This window comes from Pseudorasbora parva, chromosome 1, assembly GCF_024679245.1.
Source record: "Pseudorasbora parva isolate DD20220531a chromosome 1, ASM2467924v1, whole genome shotgun sequence".
Lineage (NCBI taxonomy): Eukaryota > Metazoa > Chordata > Actinopteri > Cypriniformes > Gobionidae > Pseudorasbora > Pseudorasbora parva.
Window position 1 is genome coordinate 17,785,693 of NC_090172.1, and position 6,034 is coordinate 17,791,726.

Genomic DNA, 6,034 nt, shown 5'->3' on the forward strand with positions numbered 1-6,034 from the left:
ATCAGAGAACGATTCCCCATCACCACTGTAGACGAACTGCTACAAAGCATGAACGGGTCTATGGTCTTCAGTAAGCTAGATCTCAAATGGGGATACCATCAGTTAGAGCTGACACCATTTTTGGAGTATCATCGGCGAGTGAACAATACCAACATGAGATAGCATCTGCCCTTGCTGGAATAGAAGGAGTTGAAAACATCTCAGATGATGTGATTGTGCATGCACCAGACCACAAAACACATAATCACTGTCTGCATGCCGTCATGAATCGTCTGAGAGAATATGGACTAACTAATATGGACTAAAATGTCAGTTCAGTATAGACCGCTTAAACTTTATGGGGATTCTGCTAACACAGAAGGGTATTGGGCCCACTGAGGAGAGAGTCAGGGCTGTGGTGGAGGCTCGAGAACCGCAGAATGTCTCAGACGTTCAGAGTTTTCTTGGACTTGTCAATTACAGTAGCAGATTTATTCCACAATTTGCAACCTTGGGAGAACCCTTGACATGTCTTACCAGAAAAGACTCAAAATTTGTCTTTGGTCCTGAACAGAAAAGTGCATTCAACACTCTTAAAGAAGAACTGGCAAAATCAGGAACTTTAGCATATTTTGACAAAGATGCACCGACCCAGGTTACAGCTGATGCCAGCCTTGTAGGGTTGGGGGCTGTATTGACACAGCACCAAAAAGGACAAATGGTGCCGGTGTGCTACATTAGTAGAAGTCTATCAGATTGTGAGCAACAATACTCCCAGACTGAGAAGGAGGCCCTTGCCCTTGTATGGGCCTGTGAGAAGCTTCACCCATATGTCTATGGAAGACAATTTGACCTGGTCACAGACCATAAGCCATTAGAGTCAATTTACAGTCCACGTTCTCAGCCCTGTGCCCGCTTAGAGCGATAGGTCTTGCGCCTTCAGCCTTACAACTTTAAGGTTGTCTATATTTCTGGAAAAAAAAAACATTGCAGATCCCTTTTCACAACTTCTTGGAAGTACTGCAATGAGAGAGAAGCGGCACTTGAATGATTCGGATGAATATGTGAGATTTGTGGCCATTAATGCCACTCCAAGAGCCCTTACCACTAGAGAAGTGGAAGAGGCCTCGGAAAATGATCCAGAACTGATAGAGGTGAGGAAAGCTATTGAAAGTGGACACTTTGAAAACTGTATGACATATGCAGCTGTTGCTGGTGAGCTGTGTGTGGTAGGTTTTCTAGTCTTACGTGGAACACGCATTGTTCTTCCAAAAATATTACAGCCACGAGCACTGGCACTTGCTCATGAGGGACACATCGGTATTGTCGGGACCAAACAACACCTGAGGACCAAAGTATGGTGGCCTGGCATGGATAGGGCTGCCGAGAGATATTGTAAGTCTTGCCATGGCTGTCAAATTGTCTCTCGTCCAGATGGGCCAGAACCACTGCGGCCTTTACCATTGCCGGATGGACCATGGCAAGATCTAGCAGTAGATTTACTGGGTCCACTGCAATCAAAACACTCCATTCTAGTCGTGGTGGATTACTACAGTAGATATTACGAGTATGACATTCTGACATCAACCGTGACCGCAAAAGTGATTGACAGCCTGGAGAACATATTTAGCCGACATGGACTTCCTGTCACAATAAAATCAGACAATGGCCCTCAATTTAAATCAGACGAATTCAAGAGCTTTTGTGAGGAAAATGGAAACACACACCTGAAAACCACACCCAAATGGGCTCAAGCGAACGGTGAAGTCGAGCGCCAGAATGCTTCTATCATGAAACGAATCCGAATCGCACAGTCAGAAGGACTTGACTACTGACTACATATTTCAGGACCTGAAATATGCTACAGTGTACAGAGGAATTGTACATAACACAACAGGTAAAAGCCCTTCTGAACTTTTGTTCAAATGGAAAATGAGAGGTAAACTTCCTGAACTCACATCCGTGGACAAGGATCTCGAAGTTCAAGACTATGATGCTGAGAAAAAAGGGAAGTATAAACTGTATGCAGATGAACAGTGCAAAGCAGAATACTCAGAGGTAGATGTTGGAGATCGAGTTTTGATAAGGCAGGAAAAGATGGACAAGTTTACCACACCTTTCAAGACAACACCTCATTTGGTCGTCTGCAACGCAGGGAACAAAATAACTGTTGAGTCACCCACTGGAGCCCAGTACAGTCGCAACATAACCTTTGTGAAGAAATATGTGGAGAGGGAGAAAGACAATGAACAAAGCGGCAAGACATTAGGAGAGGTTGACTGTGCGACAAACTCAGGCCAACAGACAAGGTCAGAAGATTCACAGAAGCCCGTGCATACAGCTGAGTGTTATAAGCCCCTTTCACACTGCACGTCGGACCCGCAATATTCCCGGAACATTGCCGGGTCGCCTTCTGTGTGAAAGCATCACGTCCCGGGATTGATTGCCGAATTCGACCCAGGTCGGGGACCTAGTAATATTGCGGTATTCGACCCGGGACGAGCGCTGTGTGAACAAAAGCCGAAACTAATGCCGCAACGTGTACGTAGTTATCGTGCGACTCCTAGAGCTTGTTTTTTCAATAATACAACCCTGCAGTGCCAGAAGAGCTAGTCGGTGTTTTAAATGCAGAGAGTGTTCGTATACAAAAGAAACTAAAATTAAACAAGCAGAAATGAGCGCAAACTGGACACAAGTCGAGACCACGGAGCTCCTTACTATCCGCGCTGAAGCTGAGATCGCTCGCCATTATACGTCACATCAGGATGTCACGTGTCAACTCGACCCGGGACCGTTAAGCGTTGTGTGTGAAAGCGCACATATTACGGTATTTTGCTGGCAGTGAGAATGGACCAAATCTAGCGTCCTGGGAACAAATGCCGGGTCGCATTATCCGTGTAATGCCGGAATCGCAGTGTGAAAGGGGCTATAAAGACATGACATATGTGAAGCCACAAAGACAGAAGAAGTTGCCTCAAAAGCTTGCGGACTTTGTCATTGGTTAAATTCGTCAGTACAGGTTGAATGTAGACAATACTACTGACTTGTTCATGGTTAGATAAATAATAAGAAGGTAATGTGATAATTATAGATAAGCCTTTTTTTTTTTTTGTATGTTTGTGTTTAGAAAGTAAAGAGACAACAGTTAAATGTTAAAGGTCTCTATCTAACTTTGGAGGGGATGTCATATATTAGAATGATGGTCTGTATCTTTAAGATCTATGTGCACTATGCATTATGGGACCGGAAGTTAAGTATATGGAAATTAGCAGAAAAGAAGTAAAGTTGCCATGCAGAAAACTGTCAGGTGTGCGGCTGATTTAATTCAGTATAGTGTATAAGAGACATCTGAATACACTTGGAGCAGATATACAACACATACCGAGTCAGAATAGTCTGAAGATCTGAGCCGAGTTTGGCGTATGTGGAGTTAAAGCTCTAGGAGGAGATACAGTTGTAAATTTGAGTCAGAATAATAATAATATTAAGTTTATTAGGATTTCAGTAAGTTGGCTCTCCCAAGCCAACTTAATAAGCACTTTTGGAGAATGTGATCAAATATTCAACAACCTGAGCTTTATCATTTGTTTGTCTGTATTATATCTGTTGTTTATTTGTTGGACATCAATACAATTTTTACTATTGAATGGTTTTGATGGGGGGGGGGGGGGGGGGGTGTTGTATTTATTAATTTGGGGAACAGACACAGTCTCTATGTGATAATATCTGTGAAAGAGTCATTACATTGTCGGATTACATTACATAGTTTAGAGCATAAGAAACAAATGGAAAATAATGTTTTGGGAAAATTAATATTTTATTCATATGTGATATGTCTTCTGTTGTTGACACCAGGATTTATTTGTTTAAAAAAAAAGACATGAATTTGCATGTATAGACAAAACAATGGGATTTATTTTTCATTTACCAATCAATTTGTAGGTTTCAGGATTGTTTTTAAACAAACTTTGTTTAAAGATGAATCTAAACAATGTGATGAAAGATATAACGGAAATATACTTTATGCTATATGTGGGTAAAATGGCCATACTTTGAATTTCCCATTCAATAGAATTTATATATAGTGCTTTTGCATACAGGGCTCTTGGTCCAATTTAATGAAAAAAGAAATGTAACAATTGGCAACATTTTTATAATAGGCTAATATTTATTTAATAGGAATCTTCTTCTTTTTTCAGCTTTTTCCTTCAGGGGTCACCACAGCGAATCATCTGCCTCCATCCAGTCCTATCCTCTGTATCCTCTTCTCTCAGACCAACTACCTTCATGTCCTCCTCCACTATATCTATAAACCTCCTCTTTGGTCTTTCTCTTGACCTCCTGCGTGGCAGCTCTAACATCAGCATCCTTTCACCAATAGATTCACTCTCCCTCCTTTGAACATGTCCAAACCATCTCAACCTGGCCTCTCTAACTTTGTCTCCAAAACATCTCACATGTGCTGTTGTACTCATTCCTAAACCTATCCATCCTCGTCACTCCCAAAGAGAGCCTCAACATCTTCAGCTCTTCTACCTCTAGCTCTTCCTCCTGTCTTTTCCTCATATTATCATATATTTCATGAGAATCCACAGTGGACATTTATGATCAATGCCCTGTTTTGTAACAGAAAGTCATATTTTGATAAAAAAAAAAAAAAAACTGAGATGTTGATTTATAACAACCAATTTAATAATTAATCTGATTTAAATTATAATTACAAATTATGATCATATATTCCATAAGAGTGCTAAACATAGGCCTAAATATCAGCTGTTTATAAAGACCAAGAAGTTGTCCTGTTGAAACCTCCAAACATTTGGTAGCCTATCTCTGTAAAGGCCAGAATGTGCTCTTTATATGACATCCAGATTAACTGTGACATGTATGATGTCAGAGAAATTCACTAAAATATAATGTCCACTACAGAGGAAAAAATCTATTTCTTGCTCCCAGGAGGATATATTTAAAATATATTTTGGCCAGAAAAACCCCCACAACAATAATAATAATAAATATAGCTGCAAGCAGCCATTATCGGGGCCAAGCGCAAAGAAGAAGACAAGACATGCCAGCATGGCTGGAAGTCTCAAGCCAACTGCAACAATGAGCCATTAAGGACCTATTAAGTTGATTTTAGGCAAAATAGCAGTCAAATTTTAAATACAGTCAATAATAATGGTTTAATGGTTTATCACTTTCGACCAATAGGTGTCACTGTTACGAAACTGATGTGGTTTAGTCAGATTGAGATGACAATGACACATGCAAAGTTTGGTGTCAATATGTCAAAGCATTGCAGAGATACAGCCTCAAGAGTAATTTTTGCATCATGGCTCAACTCTGTTGCAGTGGTATATGAAAACTGTTTTGTCTATCAATCCGAAATCCATAACTATTTGTCAGCATGGTCTGAAGACGATACGGATCAATTTTGGTGAAAATCGGACAAACGGTCTAGGATGAGTTTGAAAAAGTAGATTTTTAACAAATAACAAGATGGAGCACAGATATGTTTGCAAAATATGGCAAAATTGGTATCTATCTTCTCGGCATGAGCCAATGAATGTATTATGACCAGTCTCATTACAATAGGCTAATTTAATCAAAAGTTATTAGCATTTTTGTACATTTTATTACAACTTTTGACCACAAGGTGGCGCTGCCCCGAAACTTTTTGAATATGTTCGGGACATAGAGCGGAAGACACATACCGAGTTTTGTAATGATACACTAGTGCATTCTTAAATTATAGCATTAGCATTTTAAACCGTAATACTGCATTGAAGTCAATGGGAATTTCATGTTTTGTTTTATTATAGCGCCACCAAGAGGCACAATCCCACCAATTTTTTTATGTGTCCTCGTAGTGAGCCCATACATATGTGTGTCAAGTTTGGTGAAAATATTTCATTTTGTTTTGGAGTTATAGACATTTATATGAAAAAACACGTAAAAAATGACTGACACCTGACTTTGATTGGATTTTACTACCCCTTACTATCAATATTTTGAGATTTGGGCATTAGCGTATAGCTATCGACCTATGTTTCCG